General features: G+C 39.6%; 1 pseudogene; it reads left to right on the top strand.

Annotated features, from left to right (window-relative positions):
• Nucleotides 1-15,283: 15,283 nt before the first annotated feature.
• LOC137221958 (UDP-N-acetylglucosamine--peptide N-acetylglucosaminyltransferase 110 kDa subunit pseudogene) overlaps nt 15,284-19,060 on the top strand; it is a 210,379-nt pseudogene continuing 206,602 nt past the window's right edge.

Raw genomic sequence — 19,060 nt, 5'->3', positions numbered from 1 at the left:
GCACAGTTGCTTCAAACACTAGGACTTCCTCTTATGTTTATATCTTTTGAAAGAAACAATATCTCCACAGATGATTTATCTGTGCTGGCTGCTAGCTGACATTGGGTACTTCTCAGTTCTTCCCTTTACCTTCCTAGTCAATATGAAAAGGGAAGGCAAGAAGGTCTCCTGTTTCGAGACTGTAAAGGTAGGTCTTGGTGATAAAGTCTTGGTGGTAAAGGCTAAAAGTATTAACCCAGAACAAATGTTTTTCCAGCTGTAACTGTGTGTGATTCCCTTGGCTTGATTCCGTAGAGGATGTAAGACAAGACTGTAGAATCTGCCCTCAAAGTGCTTCCAGTAGGATGAGCTAAGTCAAGTATGGTGGCATATCTAATTCAAGACAAAATATCACGTCTCCTTTTCTCTCCTGGCAAAACTTGGTGGAGTGAATGTAGAAGTCACTGTATGCTTTAAATTAAAGCAACACAATAAATCTTGTATTGGAAGGTGGTTATTCTGGTCTCTTTGTGGAGACGAATTGGAAATTGTCTAGATGAAGGAAAATTAGGTTAACCGAAGTTAAACTCATAAAAAATTGAGCATTAATTAAATATCTGTGGTCTATGTTTCTCTTTGATCATAATTTCTCCCAACTTATAGACCTCTTTGTTACCTGATTAATCCTTGTCAAAGATGCGGTTAACAATGATTATTACTGTGTATTAGGTTTTGCCTGGGCCCTGAAGAAACTATCCTAAATCACCAGCTATGATTGTCACTTGATTTCCTCACAGAGAACAATCAGAACTCCTTGTCTTAAGTGGCTTGGGATGTGAAACTAGTTAGTCTCTTAGATACTGTTAGAGGACCCTACAGAGCCCATTGGTGAAAGTTTGGAAAACACTGGGCTTCTTAAAATTGATTCTTGTAGTGCTTCAGGAAAGATCACTGAACCAAAAGGATAACGGTGTTTCTGGTTCTGTTGTTAGTGTTCTCCATGGAAACATTGCTGAAGCTTCTGGACTCAATTTCCTTCCCCATGTGTGAATGTCACTGAAAATATCCAACTCCATTCTATCCCCATGTAACTTCAGAAACTAAGCAAAATGAAGACTCAAAATTCATTTCAACTAATGAAATGAATATATAACATAGAATGGAACTGGGAAAATACCTGGTTTATATTCTGGAAAGTACCAACTATACAATTCTGGATAAGTTGCTTCATCTTGCTTAGTCTAATTTAATGCCCATCTCCCAGGATGTTATGATGATTAATTTAATATCTTTGTATAACGTACAGTGTTATGTAATTTCTTCTTGTTTTTCTTGAGTAAATTCATATCCTTAAGCAACTCACTGTAAACAGTAGTTACTTACTTGCTTAAATTACTCTTGTCTTCTATTATCAGCTGAATTGTGTCCTGCTCAAGTTAATATGTGGAAGTCTTAACCCCCAATACCTCGTAATATGACTGTATTTGGAGATAAGGCCCTTAAGTAGGTAACTGAGGTCAAATGAGGTCAAATGGGTGGGCTCTAATCCAATATGACTGGTGTCCTTATAAAAAGAAAATAGTAGGACACAGACATGCACAGAGAGAAGACCATGTGAAGACAAAAGGAAAACATGGCATCTACAAACCAAGAAGAGATACTTGAGAAGAAATCAATCCTGCTGACACCTTATGTCAGATTTCTAGCCTCTAGACCTGTGAGTGAGTAAATTTCTGTTGTTTAACCTCCTCAGTCTCTGGTACTTTATCATGGCAGCTCTAGGAAACTAATACAACTTTTTATGGCCTCCTTGTCTCAAGTTGAAAGTTCAATATTTGGCATCATAGCTAGGAAACAAAAATATCATCTACATTCCTTGTTGTAGGCTTTCTTCCCCATTCTCATTGCTAGTAATTTCCATATTTGGGTCTGTTTGCTGTGCCTTGTAAACAGAGCATTACGCTCATTTCTGGTCTTACTGCTAATATACAGTAAATGTGCAGATACTGAATAGATTTTGGAGAAGTGCAACAGATAGTTGGCACATGTGTGTATGTGTGTGTATTCATATAATTTATACCTTTTCTCTATTTTCTTCCTTTGGTGTGAGCTAAGATTCTCTGCTTTTGTGACTAGTACTCCTGAGTACTAATCCCTGAATTTAATTCACCAAAAATTGCCAAAAATAATAATAATTTGTGGAAAGAGAGAGTGATAGAGGGAGAAGAACAAACAATCAGGCAAGGGCAGTACTGTGAATTATTAGGGTCTTATTAATAAGATTATGTTAGTCTAGAGGAAATGACTGTAAATATCATAAGTGAGCCCAGTTGGTCTTTACTGACTGCTAGACACATCCCTGAGTTCTGTTCTTACTCTCCAACTGTATGATTACTACTGTCTGGAAGTATTATTTGAACAACTAAAGTCACTTAATGGAAAAGGAATATGTCTTTAGAGAATCAACAGTAAGTTTTCTATCTGATTAAAAAGGACTGTTGACTGTCTGGAAACCTCAGTCCTATTTGTAAGCAGGAAAGCATTGGCTATTAAAAGTGGATGATGTAAAGAGATGAGCAGAAACTTTGGCGATAGGTATACCTGGATTTAATTCTCACTGCTACCGCTTGGTAGCTGGATAGCCTTAGGCAAGTTTCATACCTCCCTGAAATTCACTTAATTCAGTCTGTAAAATGGCATAATAACTTATTATAGCATCCTTTTAGGAATTTTAAATCAGTTATTGAAATAAAAGTACACAATATATAGACAAGTATGGATTCCTCAATAGGTGTTTGACCTTTCATTTCTCCAGTATCCCACCCACATCAAATAAAGAAAAATACTTTTTAAAATTTACGAATATTTCATTGTTCTAAAGTTAAAGCCATAAAAATAATCAAATGGCCTACTGTCATACCATTAGAAGAAAAAAAAAAAAGGTGTTCATGAGAGTTCCATATTAGAATACAAGTTTTCCTTAGGCACCTGTTTATGTATGCTATTCTGCTCTTTACAATAAATAATTAAATTTAAAAGACTTAATTCCTCACTTTTAAGACCTTATTAGTTTACAAATTACATATTGACCTATGCTAAATTTTATACCGACCCATGCTAATGAATTCAGTACAGAAAACAAAAAACACTGCACTCAAGCAAACTACATATATATATATATAACTTAAATGCATTTATATCCTACCGTGTCTCATAAAGCAGTGTGGTAACTCACCGGAATACAGACAATCAAATATAATGGCAAAAGCACTTAATATAAACAGGGCCAAGGAAACATAGAAGATGAAGAAAAGATGAGGGAAATGTGAACAGGAGGACGTGTAGTTAATCGAGTTGTATGTTTTGACCTTAAGATTCTCTGTGTGGGGACTTCCCTGGTGGCACAGTGGTTGGGAATCCTCCTGCCAGTGCAGGGGACATGGGTTCGGGCCCTGGTCTGGGAAGATCGCACATGCTGCGGAGCAACTAAGCCTGTGCGCCACAACTATTGAGCCTGTGCTCTAGGGCCAATGAGCCACAACTACTGAAGCCCGCGTGCCACAACCACTGAAACCCCAGCGCCTAGAGCCCATGCTCCGCAACGAGAGAAGCCACAGCAATGAGGAGCCCGCACACCACAATATAGAGTAACCCCCACTCGCCCCAACTAGAGAAAGCCCATGTGCAGCAACAAAGACCCAACACAGCCAAAAATAAATAAATTTATTTAAAAAAAAAAGATTCTCTGTGGATAAAACAACATGTAAATAATTGGTTACAAAGCCACATTATTTGAAGGTGCCAGAGTGCACATTAACAGTCTGACACAAAGGGACAGCACAGGAAAACTATTCAAAGATAAAGATTTTTAAATCTTTGCAGTTTGAAACCTTTTAGAGCAAGTATAATGAGCTCGACACACATTTCAACACTCAACATGTTAATCGCATTGTTCAAAGCATGTCTCAAAGTCATTGGATATAGTTGCTGTCTCTGTCTCTGATATGTAAAACAGATCTGTGATGTGTAAAACTCAGGAGGTATTGATATCCACTTTTTGGCATCTGAACAGCAAACTAAGTTGTTTTGCAGTGATAATAAAGAATGAAGTAAATGCAACAGTCAAATAAAAGACAAAGTACTGAGGGAATGTATTAACAAAACGAATCCAACTAAATTCTGGTGACCTGGGGCCTACGGTTGTACACACTGCATGGAAATACCCCAGCCTAAATACTGGCATAGGAGGAAGGGTACTGCTAAGCCCATCACAGTATAATCCTTTTAAATGTCCCTTTCAAGGTTGTCTCCACTCAACACTGAGTATAGGAAATCTTCCCATCAGGCAGAAACACTGGCTGCGCAATGATTGACCAAGAAATTAACACACTAATGAATAATTGATGCTAATTTATTTCTATCTCTGACAACGGGAAACAGCACACACTCTGTGTCAATGGTATGTCCTCTTTCCCACTTTTCTAAATGGTCAATTATGTTTTTCCTTTCATTGCTTTATGTCATGTGTGGCAGGCATGATGGGAAATGGCTACCAATGGTTCTGTTATTGATTTCTACCTTCATTTCACTGTGGCTAAAGAAGATACTTTGTATGATTTCAGTTTCTTAAAAATGTATTGGTACTTGTATTGTGGCGTAACATATGGTCTTTCCTGGAGAATGTTCCATGTGTACTTGAGAAAAATGTGTATTCTGCTGTTGTTGAGTGGAGTGATCTATATATGGCTGTTAGGTTTAGTTGGTTAAATGTGTTCTTCAGTCCCCCTACCTCTCTACTGATCCTCTGTCTAGATGTTTTATCCATTATTGAAAGCAAGGTATTGATCTCCAACTATTACTTTAGAACTATCTATTTCTTCCTTGAATTCTGTCAATGACTGCTTCACATATTTGGGGGGATGTTTGGTACATATATGTTTATAGTTGTTATATCTTCTTGATAGATTGAATTTGTTATCAACATATAGTGGCCTCCTTTTCCTCTTGTGATAGTTTTTGATTTAAAGATTATTTTGTGTGATATTAACGTGGCCATCCCAGATCTATCTATCTTCCTTCCTTCCTTCCTTCCTTTCTTTTTCTCTCTCTCTCTTTCTTTCTTTTTGTTACTATTTGCATGGGCTATTTTATTCTGTGCTTTAACTTTCAACCAACTTGTGTCTCTTGAAATCAAGTGAGTTTTTTGCGGACAGCATATACTTGGATTATGGATGTTTTTAAAGTCCATTCTGCCAATATTTATCTTTTTTTTTTTTTTTTTTTTTGTGATACGCGGGCCTCTCACTGTTGTGGTCTCTCCCGTTGCGGAGCACAGGCTCCGGAAGCGCAGGCTCAGCGGCCATGGCTCACAGGCCAAGCCGCTCCGCGGCATGTGGGATCCTCCACGAACCTGTGTCCCCTGCATCGGCAGGCGGACTCTCAACCACTGCGCCACCAGGGAAGCCCGCCAATATTTATCTTTTTATTGGAGAGCTTAATCCACTTACTTTTTCAAAAGTTACTGATGAGGAAGAACTTAATTCTGTCTGTTTCCTGGTTGTTTTCTGTATGTCTTATGCAATTTTTGCCCCTCATTTACTCCATTACTGACTTCTTCTGTGCTTAGCCGATTTTGTTGTAGTGAACTCTTGATTCCTTTTTCATTTCTTTTTGCATATAGTCTATTGATATTTTCTTTGTGGTTATCAAGAAGATTACATTTACCCTTCTAAAGTTCAACCAATATCATTTGAATTGAAACCAACTTCAATAGCACACAGAAACTCTGTTCCTCTACAGTTCCATTCCTCCTCCTTACATTATTGTTGTCACAAATTACACCTTTATACTTTGTGAGCCCAATAACATGGATTTATGATTATTTTATGCATTTGTTTTTTCAATCATGTAAGAAACAAAAAGTAGAGTTACAAGCCAGTAGCACAATACTGGCTTTAGTATCTGCCCATGTATTTATCTTTACTGGAGATTTCTATTTCTTTATACAGCTTCGAGTTGCTGTCTAGTGTCCTTTCATTTCAACCTGAAGGTTCAATTTAGCATTTGTCATAGGGCAGTGTTAGGAAGTTGTAAAACAAACGCCCTCAGCCTTTGTTCATCTGGGAATGTGTTAATTTCTCCCTAAGTTTTGAAACCAGTTTGGCCAAATATAGAATTCTTGGTGGACAGTTTTTTTCTTTCAGCACTCTAAATATGTCTGGCCTCTTGCTTCCGTGGTTTCAGATAGGAAATTAGCTATGAATCTTTTTGAGGATCCCTGCTTTGTAACAAATTTGTTTTTTCTTTCTCCTTTGGGAGAAAAGATTCTTTCTCTGTCTTTTGGCATCTGAGAGTTTGATTATACTGTTTCTTGTTGTGGGGTTCCTTGCGTTTCTCTTAGTCCTGAAATCAGGCAAAGATTTACAGCAACCAAACACATACTGAACCAGGGAAGAGGCAATTTGAAAATGGCAGGAAAGCTTTGTGGCATTTTTACTTGCCCTTGCCCCATCTACTGTTAGTGTAGTGGTGGTCTTAAAGTGATGGGGTCTTAATGCAGTGATAGTCTTAAAGTAGCAGCAGACCATTCGTAGTATGGGACCCTCAATCCTGCTTCAGGAGGGAGCAGAAGAGACCATACTCTCGGATTATTATGTGTATCTGTTCTAACCTGTCTGGGAGCTACCTGAAGGACTGACACAAGATGCTTATCTCTGTCTTAGCTAACCTGGAACACAGTCTGGAAAAGCAGCGGTCATTGCTCAAAAAAAGTGCAAGGTGAACTAACAAAGCAGAGATGGCTGGGGCAGAAGACTGTGCATTGAAATACAATAGACCACATAAGATGCAGGAGCAAAAGTTGGGGGAGATTCTTTGGGAACTTAGAACATACAAAAAGTACACATGTGTCCAGAGAAATTAAGAAAACCACATGCATACTCAAGATAAGATGCATGTTCTGAAAACACCAGAGGAATCTCTAAGCTTTTACCATGGGCTGAGCCCTGAACTCAGTGCAGGTCAGCTAAATGTTGAAGGAGTGATCCAGCAATCTGCACAATGGGGAGAGGTGTGTGGTTTTGAGTGTGCATGTGGATGTGCTTGTGTATATTTGTTTTTGTTTGTCTTAGGTGCAGGAATTCAAGGACATCTCTGTCAAAACATTAGCTAAACATGAACTAAAGGAAGAGAGACTTCAGTGCCTACATACAATAAGGAGTACAGTCATTGCAAAACTAGTTTGGAAAGGTCCCTAAACAAACAGACTACTACAGCCTTCAACAATCCAAAGCCCAGAAAACCCTGGGAAAGTGGGAGAATCTGATTTCCATAGACACCACATTATAATATTTGAAAGCCAAATGTTCAACAAAAAAACTCACAAGGTATACAAAGACATGGAAAAGTATGATCCATTTAAGAAAACAAATTAATTGATGAAACCATCCCTAAGGAAGCCCAGACTTTTCTCCATTGCATATTCTTGCCTCCTTTGTCATAGATTCATTGACCATAAGTGCATGGGTTTCTTTCTGGGCTCTCTATTCTGTTCCAGTGATGGATGTTTTTGTGCCGGTACCATACTGTTTTGATTACTGGAGGTTTGTAGCACAGTCTGAAGCCAGGGAGCATGATTCCTCCAGTTGTGTTCTTCTTTCTCAAGACTGTTTTAGCTATTCAGGATCTTTTGTGTTTCCATACAAACTTTAAAATTATTTGTTCTAGGTCTGTGGAAAATGCCCTTGATATGTTGATATAGACTGCATTGAATCCGTAGATTTCCTTGGGTATGATGGTCATTTTAACACTATTAATTCTTCCAATCCGTGACCATGGTATATCTTTCCAGCTGTTTGTGTCACCTTTCATTTCTTTTATGAGTGTCATATAGTTTCCTGGGTAGAGGTCTTTTACCTCCTTAGGCAGGTTTATTCTTATGTATTTTATTCTTTTTTATGCAATTGTAAATGGGATTGTTTCCTTAATTTCTCTTTCTGATAGTTCACTGTGAGTGTATAGAAATACAAAATTTATATATAGAAATCTATTGTATCCTGAAAATTTACCAAGTTCATGTTTGAGCTCGAATAGTTTTTTGATGGTGTCTTTCAGATTTTCCATGTATCATGCCATCTGCAAACAGTGACAGTTTTACTTTTTCCTTTCCATTTTGGAGTCCTTTTATTGATTTATTTTTTCTTGTCTGATTGCTGTGGCTAGGACTTCCAAAACTCTGTTCAATAAAAGTGGTGAGAGTGGGCATCCTTGTCTTGTTCCTGATCTTAGGGGAAATGCTTTCAGCTTTTCACCATTGAGTATGTTAGCTATGGGCTTGTCATATATGGCCTTTATTATGTTGAGGTATGTTCCCTGTATGCCCACTTCCTGGAGAGTTTTTACCATGAATGGATATTGAAGTTTTTCAAAAGCTTTTTCTGCATCTGTTGAGATGATCGTATGGTTTTTAGTCTTCAATTTGTTACTGTGATGATAAGAGACCTAAGACAGCTACAGAGGCTAAGTGACCTTTCCTTCCCTCAATGGGTAGGTATCCTTGTTCTGCCTTCTAACTGAGTTAGTATCTGAGTAAAGAACTGCCAGGTGTCATTTAGTTCACAATACACTGCTGTGGCAATATAGAAATGAATTTGCCTAAGTCATTTGGCTTGTCTCAATTATAGTAAATGAATATACTGAATGAATACTTCAACTTAAGGAAATGTTCTTAAAAATATATTAATGTAGGCAACTTCAGTGGAGAACTGAAATCAAAACAAAACATTCAGGTAAAGAGTTGAAATAAAAGTACACTCAGTTGTATCCAGTTTCCTCTTGTAAATCTCTCTTTTTAATTTGAGTGGACAGTCACTTGAGAATATCTGACTTGGGGCTAAGGAAATCTAAGCCTTCTTGGCCACACTGTATTCTCTTATGTCATTTAATAAAGACACCAGGTGGGCTGCTGAAAAAAGAGTGGGGACAATCAATCCCTCACATCCAAAGGGCGGCTCTTGAAAATATGTGTGTTGTTGTAGTTATTTTGCTCTTCTGGCCTCAGAAGTTCTAATCTTAACCTTAGCCCCTCATGGAGAGAGACTTTGTAAACCAATTCCCACATTACTCATTATGTGACCGTTGAAAAAGAGCAACCCAGCTCTTTTCCTGTGCTTTCAACCAGTTATCTTCTTCAAAAATCTGTTTGGATTGTTATACCTTAATCTTGCCTGGCAAGGGACTTATGGGAAGGTTCTTATTGTTTGAAAGTTTGGTGCCAGTATCTGCAAAGAAAGAAGAAAGATGTGTTTATCAAACACCCCAATAGTGAAGGTGTGTGAAGGCAACTTTTGAAAAAGTTAATCTGTCAGAGTTTAGCCGTATTATTACATTTTATTTTATTCATTGAAAATAAATAATTATCAATGAATCCTTTCTAGATTTTCTAGTTTCCCAAAGTTTCCTGTATTCACATGCTAAGAGGAAAAATGGTATTTTAAGTCACTGCTCTCCACCTTATATTATTTATAATCACTCCTCGTGACTTCTTCCTTCCAAGAAACGTGATCCTGAGAAGTGTCCTTTGTTTGTCTTTGTGGAATAAGTGATGAGGATGCGTCCTGGAGACCTGTGAGATGTTTAACTTGTGGCATAATGAAACTAGGATGGAGAGTTCTGGAAAGATCTGGAAAGGTGGGTGGTAGAGTGTGGCCAGATGTGGGAGAAGAGAGACGTACAGAGAGAGGGAGAGGAAATTTTCAGAGGGGGAAAATGAAACAAATAATTAAATAAGTTTTGTTGTGTGGTGTGGGATGCAAGCCTTTCTCTCCCCCTTTCCTTCACAATGTCTTTGTTAAAGACTGTGTTTTTCATTAGTTTTACTAAGATAGGATTTGCCGTTCTGTTTGGATACTGAGAATGGACCCATGGAAACAGTTATATTTGGGTTATCTCTGACTGTCTTTAATGAAGAACATAAATATTGGCCACACTATCTATGCACATGCTATCACCATGCCTTTTTTGTTCTCTGTTCATATATCTAAGTCCTCTTCTTTCTTTGAGGTCAATCTCAAATCTCATCTGAAATGTACATTTATTGATAGATTCGACCCATAATGAACTGTCCCTTCTTTGTCCTCCTTAGGCTCTGATTATTTATAAAAACTCATTTTTGAACTTAGAAACTGTCCAATGTGATATATTAGTTATTTCACCAGCATATGTTATATCCTCAACACAATTATACGCTTTTGTGGGGCTGGGATCATACATTCTGTAATTTTTCTCAGTACTTACACTTACTTTGATAAAAAGCGCATTCATTCATCTAAACATCATTTATTGGGTGTTAATTAAATATCTCAACTCAGTAAATATTGTTTGAATGAATGCATGCATGAATGAGGGAGTGTGCAATAGGTAGCCTAATGTACCGCCCAATGTGAGAAAACCAAAAACATAAACACAAAAGCAAGCCAAAAAGTGGACCAGGACTTTCTGTAAAATATCCTGCTTTTTGTTGGATGATGCCATGAAAATCAAGATGCTCCTGAAAGGTCTTAATAGCTGACCAAGAATAGTAAACAATTGAAATTCTCTCAGGCTTCTTCAACCCTATCTCTGGACACATTTATACCTCTCAGGCATGGTATTAAAAGAAGAGATTAATAAAGCTTTTATAGATGAGTTGATAAATCTCTAAAGATTTAAGTCTTCATTGCCTCCTAGGTTTTCTCTATTTTGGGTTTCCAAAAGATTTCAATAAACCACAGGATAATTAAAAATTAGACATTATCTTTCTTACCTTGACGTTTTTTGATGGTAAACACCTTTTTATTGTCTCCATAGTGCTGCCCATTTTTCACCAGTACAGTACTTAAGTGAATTTTGCTCTGGTTGGTGGGATATATAAGATGTAAATGAATTGTTTGTATATGTTTTTGAATTCTTCAGAAGGGCCTGGCCATGGAAATGCATTGAATATTACTTAAATAACTAAAGTACTTCCTGAGAATTATTATTCTATTCTGGTTAGGATACTATCTGCTCTGGTTTGTTAAAATTTCCCTTTAGAGTGGTTTTAATTTTGTTTCTGATAGGGTCCTAGGATTTATTGCCACGCCCATCCTGCATCTGTTTTTCTTTGAATTACTCTCCTTGCAGTTTCTGATTCATACAGGGCCTTACAGGTTAGTGACAACCTGGCCATCACAACGCTGGGAAGGAGAGGCCTGCTTTTCAGAGGTGTTGATGTTTTCCGTACCTGAAGGTTTTCAAGAGATATCAATCTTCCTCACCACCGCCCTTGGCCCTCTTAATGGACTAAGCAGTTCCTCATGAAATTTCTGTAGGATATCTGTACCAACTTCTCAATATTGTTCCATCCTGAGTCTATAAATTCCTGGCCTCAAGGTAATGTTAGATTTCTAGCTCCAGCCCCTATTTACATAAGGCCTATACTAAGGAACGGAACCCACAGACATCAGTCCGCTCTTCTTTCTCTGGATTTAATTTCTCTGTTACTTTCTGAAACATGCAGGTGTTCCTTTCTTTCTTTTAATCTCTGCTATGTGCTTTTAACTTTTTCAAAATTGACCCAGAATTTACGTGTGTCTCCAGTAAGAGTACATTAAATTGAGCTTAGTCTGCTATTCTACTGGCATATTTGAGATCCAGATAATTTGCTACTTAACTGGATTCAATGACCTGTATATTTCAGGCATCTAAAACTCACCATGTTCCAAATTTCCCTCCTTATAGTTAGTAATTTTCTTGGGAATCTGGATGACATTAAATGGAATAAAGTTAGTGAGTGGCCCAGGAATGCCTGAAAGTTTGTTTGTCAGAGTGGCCAGGGAAAGTTAAGCAAGGAAGAAAAGCAAATGCAAAACAGAATCCCATTATTATGGCTGAGTTTACTCCCAGGATTCCATGCAGAGCTCTCTGTAGAGCTGGGTTGGGTTATAACTTATGCCAGAGCTCTACGTGGGGCTGACACCATCTCATGCCAAGCTCTCAGTTCTGGGCTCACGTCATCTCTGGTCCACTCTGTGGAGTGGAAACTTTGGAGGAATGGCCAATGTGTTCCGCGGCGTAGGAAGAGGGAACTTGTGAATGTGACTTTCTAAATTGTGGAGGAACTAACCACTGTAAATGTGCCTTGAACTATGTTGTTTAATTTGACCAGTCAGATCAATGACTTTCCCCTTGAATGAAATGCTGCTACGTATATGAGCAGAAAAACAAAACTGGTATAAGGAATAGATAGCTAGTGGGAAGCAGCCTCATAGCACAGGGAGATCTGCTCGGTGCGTGACCACCTAGAGGGGTGGGATAGGGAGGGTGGGAGGGAGGGAGATGCAAGAGGGAGGAGATATGGTGACATATGTATAACTGATTTACTTTGTTATAAAGCAGAAACTAACACACCATTGTAAAGCAATTATACTCCAATAAAGATGTTAAAAAAAAAAAACTGGTATAAGGAGATGGAGAGACTGGGAGTCTTATTTTCCCACCAATTAACTTTGCCTCTGACCATGACCTTCCCTTTGAGTCTCCTAGACCTTGGGGATGATCGCAACCCCTTGGGTTGGGTGACGGCAACCCCATCTTCACTAGAACCTCTATAGTTAACTTTGATTTTTCCCACTCCGTCTATCCATCCCATGTATGCAGTCAGACATTTGATCTTGGACTTTTCCTAACAAAATATGCTTGAATATAACCATTTCTTTTCACTCCCACTGCTACTGCTATTGTCACTGCCTTAACTAGGGCTTTATCTTTAAGTTCTTTATATAAATATATAAATATCTATATATAAATATAATATACAAATAAATAAAATATAATATTAATTCTGATGATTTTAAAGTCTTTTCTTGATAAAGACTTTTCCTGATAAACATACACAATATCTTATATAAATATTTTTGTATTATCTGTTCTTTTCTTAGAATTTTAGTCATATGATTCTATCCCTTGGTTTGTCTAGAACTTTTTGATTGAATGCTGGCTATTTTATTTGGCTTTTTTTGGTTTTCTCAGTGGAAACGTTGTTTTGCTTCAAAATATTTTATTCTACCTGGAAGTAGCAAATCTTCAAATTACAATTTTTTAAATGCTTTCAAATATCAATACTATAGGTGTCACAAAATCTAGAAAAATGACATTTAAAAATGAACTACTGCCAGATGTGTCTCTATAAAACTTCTCCCCCACTCTTTTAGCTATATATTCTTTAACTGCCTCCTCATACGACAGTTTATGTATTTTCGAAATAAAATTTTAAGAAATAAACTTTGTAGTTTTTAGACATAGATTTCTTGTAACATGGTTGATTAGAATTTGCTTCTAGTTATTAATAGTTTAGAAAAGTTTATTTCAGCTTCACAATTTATTATTGATAATGTCACATTAATTTTCATTGTTAACTTTGAGAAAACCTCTATGGATTACTTCCTCATAAGTATTTACTATTATAAATGCATTACTGATTTCAGTACTGCTATAGGTTTGTGCATTACAGGAATTCTGATAAGATACTCATTCACACCATTCCATTACACACATTGTTGATGGAGTATATTTATTTATTTATTTATTTATTTTTGGCTGTGTTGGGTCTTCGTTGCTGTGCGCAGGCTTTCTCTACTTTCAGGGAGTGGGGGCTACTCTTTGTTGCGGTGCACAGGCTTCTCATTGTGGTGGCTTCTCTTGTTGCAGAGCACGGGCGCTAGGCATACAGGCTTCAGTAGTTGTGGCTCGCAGGCTCAGTAGTCGTGGCTCACGGGCTCTAGAGCGCAGGTTCCGTAGTTGTGGCACACCGGCTTAGTTGCTCCGTGGCATGTGGGATCTTCCTGGACCAGGGCTCGAACCCTTGTCCCCTGCATTGGCAGGTGGCTTCTTAACCACTGCGCCATCAGGGAAGCCCCTGGAGTATATTCTTGACAGAAGAAAATTTCCGTTTTGACTAAGCATTGATGAGAACTGAATCTTTGACTTATCTTTCACATGCCTGATGATTGAAATAATTTTCCACAGAATAGCTTCTGGTTTTGTACTTTTCAGTTCTTTTTTTCTTCTTCAAACGCACATGCTTTGAGAGCTGTGAAGTGCAAGACATGGCTATATTGTAAGGTGGTTTTTGTCCTTATGCTTCTGTGTCTTGTGCTAGTTAAGTCAGTAGAGTAGTCAGTATGAGTACTGGAAGTTATTCCTGTAATGGGATAGTATATAGTCAATTACATATGGTGATATCTGAAAATCACATAATAGCCTCACTTAAAACGTCTCCTTAGGGCTTCCCTGGTGGCGCAGTGGTTGAGAGTCCACCTGCCGACGCAGGGGACACGGGTTCGTGTCCCGGTCCGGGAAGATCCCACATGCCGTGGAGCGGCTAGGCCCGTGAGCCATGGCCGCTGAGCCTGTGCGTCCAGAGCCTGTGCTCCACAACGGGAGAGGCCACAACAGTGAGAGGCCCGCGTACCACAGAAAAAAGAAAATCTCCTTAGCCAGATTTCAAAAAAGCCTGTGGCCATTCCAATATGATCCAACATAGCGGAATATGATAGAAGGAAAATTGGCAAAGAAAGAGACGCTGGTCTTACCTGATGGAAGTTAAAATATCTCACTTTTGACAATTTTGCAAAAACCTATAATTCCATGAACTAATTTCTAGGGTTCTTCATAGGACCTAAAAAGGAACCCATAGACTTGTGGAACAACAATAGAAGCTGCTGTGATGAGAAGCCCAGGCACCGCAACAAAGAGTAGCACCCGCTCGCCGCAACTAGAGAAAGTCTGCACGCAGCATTGAAGACCCAACGCAGCCAAAATAAAAATAAATAAATAAAGATAAATAAATTTATTTTAAAAAAAGTAATACTCAGGTTTGAGGCATGAGAAGTATGATGAGGAGAAATTAGCTAATCCTTTCAGAACTTTAAAAATATCAAACTCAGTCTCTAAGATTTTAGCATTATATACAACATCGGTTACTTATTAGTGGTTTGGGAAGGCCAATTTAAAATGTTCTGAACTTACTGTATTGAAATTCACGGCCCTAATGTTTTCCACATTGACTGTATGAATGATGAAGTAAAGTCAATCATGTATTTCCTTTCCAACTGGACAGAAAACAGAATTTTAAAAAGTGTTTGGACTACTGACTTTTGATTTCTTCTAAGGCAAGTGTATAGGTAATTTTTATTCCCTGATTAGGAGAAAAATGATGGAAGAGGGCAGGGTTAAGAATGAAGATTTCAAGAGCGTGAGAGTTAGACGACCAACCAGAGTTCCTAAGGTTCGGTGCCTGTAACTGTCGCCGCCGCTTAAGCCTGCCAAAGCAGTGGTACGGCTGCTGCCCTCATATTTGCTACCTCTAGAAACATTCTTGCCAGTAGTGGCGGCAGCGGGACTCAATTAACCTCTTTTCTCACTCTCTGCAGAAGCTCCAGATGGCGTCTTCTGTGGGCAACGTGGCCGACAGCACAGAACCAACGAAACGTATGCTTTCCTTCCAAGGGTTAGCTGAGTTGGCACATCGAGAATATCAGGCAGGAGATTTTGAGGCAGCTGAGAGACACTGCATGCAGCTGTGGAGACAAGAGCCAGACAATACTGGAGTACTTTTATTGCTTTCATCTCTACACTTCCAGTGTCGAAGGCTGGACGGATCTGCCCACTTTAGTACTCTGGCAATTAAACAGAACCCTCTTCTGGCAGAAGCCTATTCGAATTTGGGGAATGTGTACAAGGAAAGAGGGCAGTTGCAGGAAGCAATTGAGCATTACCGGCATGCATTGCATCTCAAGCCAGATTTCATCGATGGTTATATTAACCTGGCAGCCGCTTTGGTAGCAGCAGGCGACATGGAAGGGGCAGTACAAGCTTACGTCTCTGCTCTTCAGTGCAATCCTGATTTGTACTGTGTTCGCAGTGACCTGGGGAACCTGCTCAGAGCCCTGGGTCGCTTGGAAGGAGCCAAGGCATGTTATTTGAAAGCAATGGAGACGCAACCGAACTTTGCAGTAGCTTGGAGTAATCGTGGCTGTGTTTTCAATGCACAAGGGGAGATTTGGCTTGCAATTCATCACTTTGAAAAGGCTGTCACCCTTGACCCCAATTTTCTGGATGCTTATATCAATTTAGGAAACGTCTTGCAAGAGGCACGGATTTTTGACAGAGCTGTGGCAGCTTACCTTTGTGCCCTAAGCTTGAGCCCAAATCATGCAGTGGTACGTGCCAACCTGGCTTGTGTATACTATGAGCAAGGCCTGATAGATCTGGCTATAGACACCTACAGGCAAGCTATTGAATTGCAACCACATTTCCCTGATGCTTACTGCAACCTAGCCAACGCTCTGGAAGAGAAGGGCAGTGTTGCCGAAGCAGAAGATTGTTATAATACAGCTCTGCGGCTGTGTCCCACCCATGCAGACTCTCTGAATAACCTAGCCAATATCAAAGGAGACCAGGGGAACATTGAAGAGGCAGTTCGCTTGTATTGTAAAGCATTAGAAGTCTTCCCAGAGTTTGCTGTTGCCCATTCAAATTTAGCAAGTGTATTGCAGCAGCAGGGAAAACTGCAGGAAGCTCTGATGCATTATAAGGAGGCTGTTCGAATCAGTCCTACCTTTGCTGATGCCTACTGTAACATGGGAAACACTCTAAAGGAGATGCAGGATGTTCAGGGAGCCTTGCAGTGTTATACTCGTGCCATTCAGATTAACCCTGCCCTTGCGGATGCCCACAGCAATCTGGCTTCCATTCACAAGTATTCAGGGAATATTCCAGAAGCAATTGCTTCTTATCGCACTGCTCTGAAGCTTGAACCTGATTTTCCTGACGCTTATTGTGAGTTGGCTCATTGCCTGCAGATTGTCTGTGATTGGACAGACTATGATGAGCGAATGAAGAAGTTGGTCAGCATTGTGGCTGACCAGCTGGAGAAGAATAGGTTGCCTTCTGTGCAGCCTCATCATAGTATGCTCTATCCTCTTTCTCATGGCTTCAGGAAGGCTATTGCTGAGAGCCACGGGAACCTCTGCTTGGATGAGATCAGTGTCCTTCACAAACCACCGTACGAACATCCAAAAGACTTGAAGCTCAGTGATGGTCGACTGCGTGTAGGATACGTGAGTTCTGACTTTGGGAATCATCATCTTATGCAGTCTATTCCAGGCATGCACAATCCTGATAAATTTGAGGTATTCTGTTATGCCCTGAGCCCAGATGATGGCACAAACTTCTGAGCGAAGGTGATGGCAGAAGCCCATCATTTCATTGATCTTTCTCAGATTCCATGCAATGGGAAAGCAGCTGATCGCATCCATCAAGATGGTATACACATCCTTGTAAATATGAATGGTTATACCAGAGGTGCTCGAAATGAACTCTTTGCTCTCAGGCCAGCTCCTATTCAGGCAATGTGGCTGGGCTACCCTGGGACCAGTGGCATGCTTTTCATGGATTATATCATCACTGATCAGGAAACTTCACCTGCTGAAGTTGCTGAGCAGTATTCTGAGAAACTGGCTTATATGCCCCATACTTTCTTTATTGGTGATCATGCTAATATGTTCCCTCACCTGAAGAAGAAAGCAGTCATCGATTTTCAGTCCAATGGGCACATTTATGACAATCGGATTGTGCTGAATGGCATCGACCTCAAAGCATTTCTTGATAGTCTCCCAGATGTGCAGATTGTCAAGATGAAATGTCCTGATGGAGGAGACAACGCAGACAGCAGTAATACAGCTCTTAATATGCCTGTCATTCCTATGAATACTATTGCAGAGGCAGTTATTGAAATGATTAACAGAGGACAAATTCAGATAACAATTAATGGATTCAGTCTTAGCAATGGACTGGCAACTACCCAGATCAACATTAAGGCTGCCACTGGAGAGGAGGTTCCCCGTACCATTATTGTAACCACACGTTCTCAGTACGGGTTACCGGAAGATGCCATTGTGTACTGTAACTTCAATCAGTTATATAACATTGACCCATCTACTTTGCAGATGTGGGCAAATATTCTGAAGCGTGTTCCCAATAGTGTACTGTGGCTGTTGCGTTTTCCAGCAGTAGGAGAACCTAATATTCAACAGTATGCACAAAAGATGGGCCTTCCCCAGAAGCGTATCATTTTTTCACCTGTTGCTCCTAAAGAGGAACATGTTTGGAGAGGCCAGCTGGCTGATGTCTGCTTGGACACTCCACTCTGTAATGGACACACCACAGGGATGGATGTCCTTTGGTCAGGGACACCCGTGGTGACTATGCCAGGAGAGACTCTTGCTTCCCGAGTTGCAGCTTCCCAGCTCACTTGTTTAGGCTGTCTTGAGCTTATTGCTCAAAATAGACAAGAATATGAAGACATAGCTGTGAAACTGGGAACTGATCTAGAATACCTGAAGAAACTTCGTGGCAAAGTCTGGAAGCAGAGAACATCTAGCCCTCTGTTCAACACCAAACAATACACAATGGACCTAGAGCGGCTCTATCTACAGATGTGGGAGCATTACGCAGCTGGCAACAAACCTGATCACATGATTAAGCCTGTTGAAGTCACTGAGTCGGCCTAAATAATGACTGTGTGCACAGGAGAATTACCGTGTACCTGAGCCTCAACCTTCTGGGGGAAAGGGAACTACTTTTTCCTTATCTGTACAATACCATGCTGCAGATGGGTGACAGACAATGATAAGAAATAGCACAGCCAGACTTGCTTCCTGCATGATCACGATAGGGAGAGACACAAGAGATGGGAAACTGCTGTTCCACAAGGAGTCTCCATAGAATTTTGCAGCAGCCAGATGTCTGGAAGGTCTGGAAGGTAAGTCTGGAAGGTCTGATCTCCCATGGTCTTCCATGGGATGGATGGTTAGTGTGGAAGGGAGATAGAGATTGCCCAGCCGTTTTGTGATTATCATGGATTGATTGAGTCTTCTGAATTAATATTTTTCTTTATATTTGGGGTATCGGAGCTTTTAAAAATGTTTGGTTTCAGGTATTTTTATTCATGTGAAGTGTATATGATTCTCTTGAGATAAGGTTTTAAGCTGAAATATTCCTT

Source organism: Pseudorca crassidens, chromosome 3, assembly GCF_039906515.1.
Source record: "Pseudorca crassidens isolate mPseCra1 chromosome 3, mPseCra1.hap1, whole genome shotgun sequence".
Taxonomy (NCBI): Eukaryota; Metazoa; Chordata; class Mammalia; order Artiodactyla; family Delphinidae; genus Pseudorca; species Pseudorca crassidens.
Note: the sequence above shows the minus strand (reverse complement) of the source record. Positions and strands in the feature narration are given on the sequence as shown.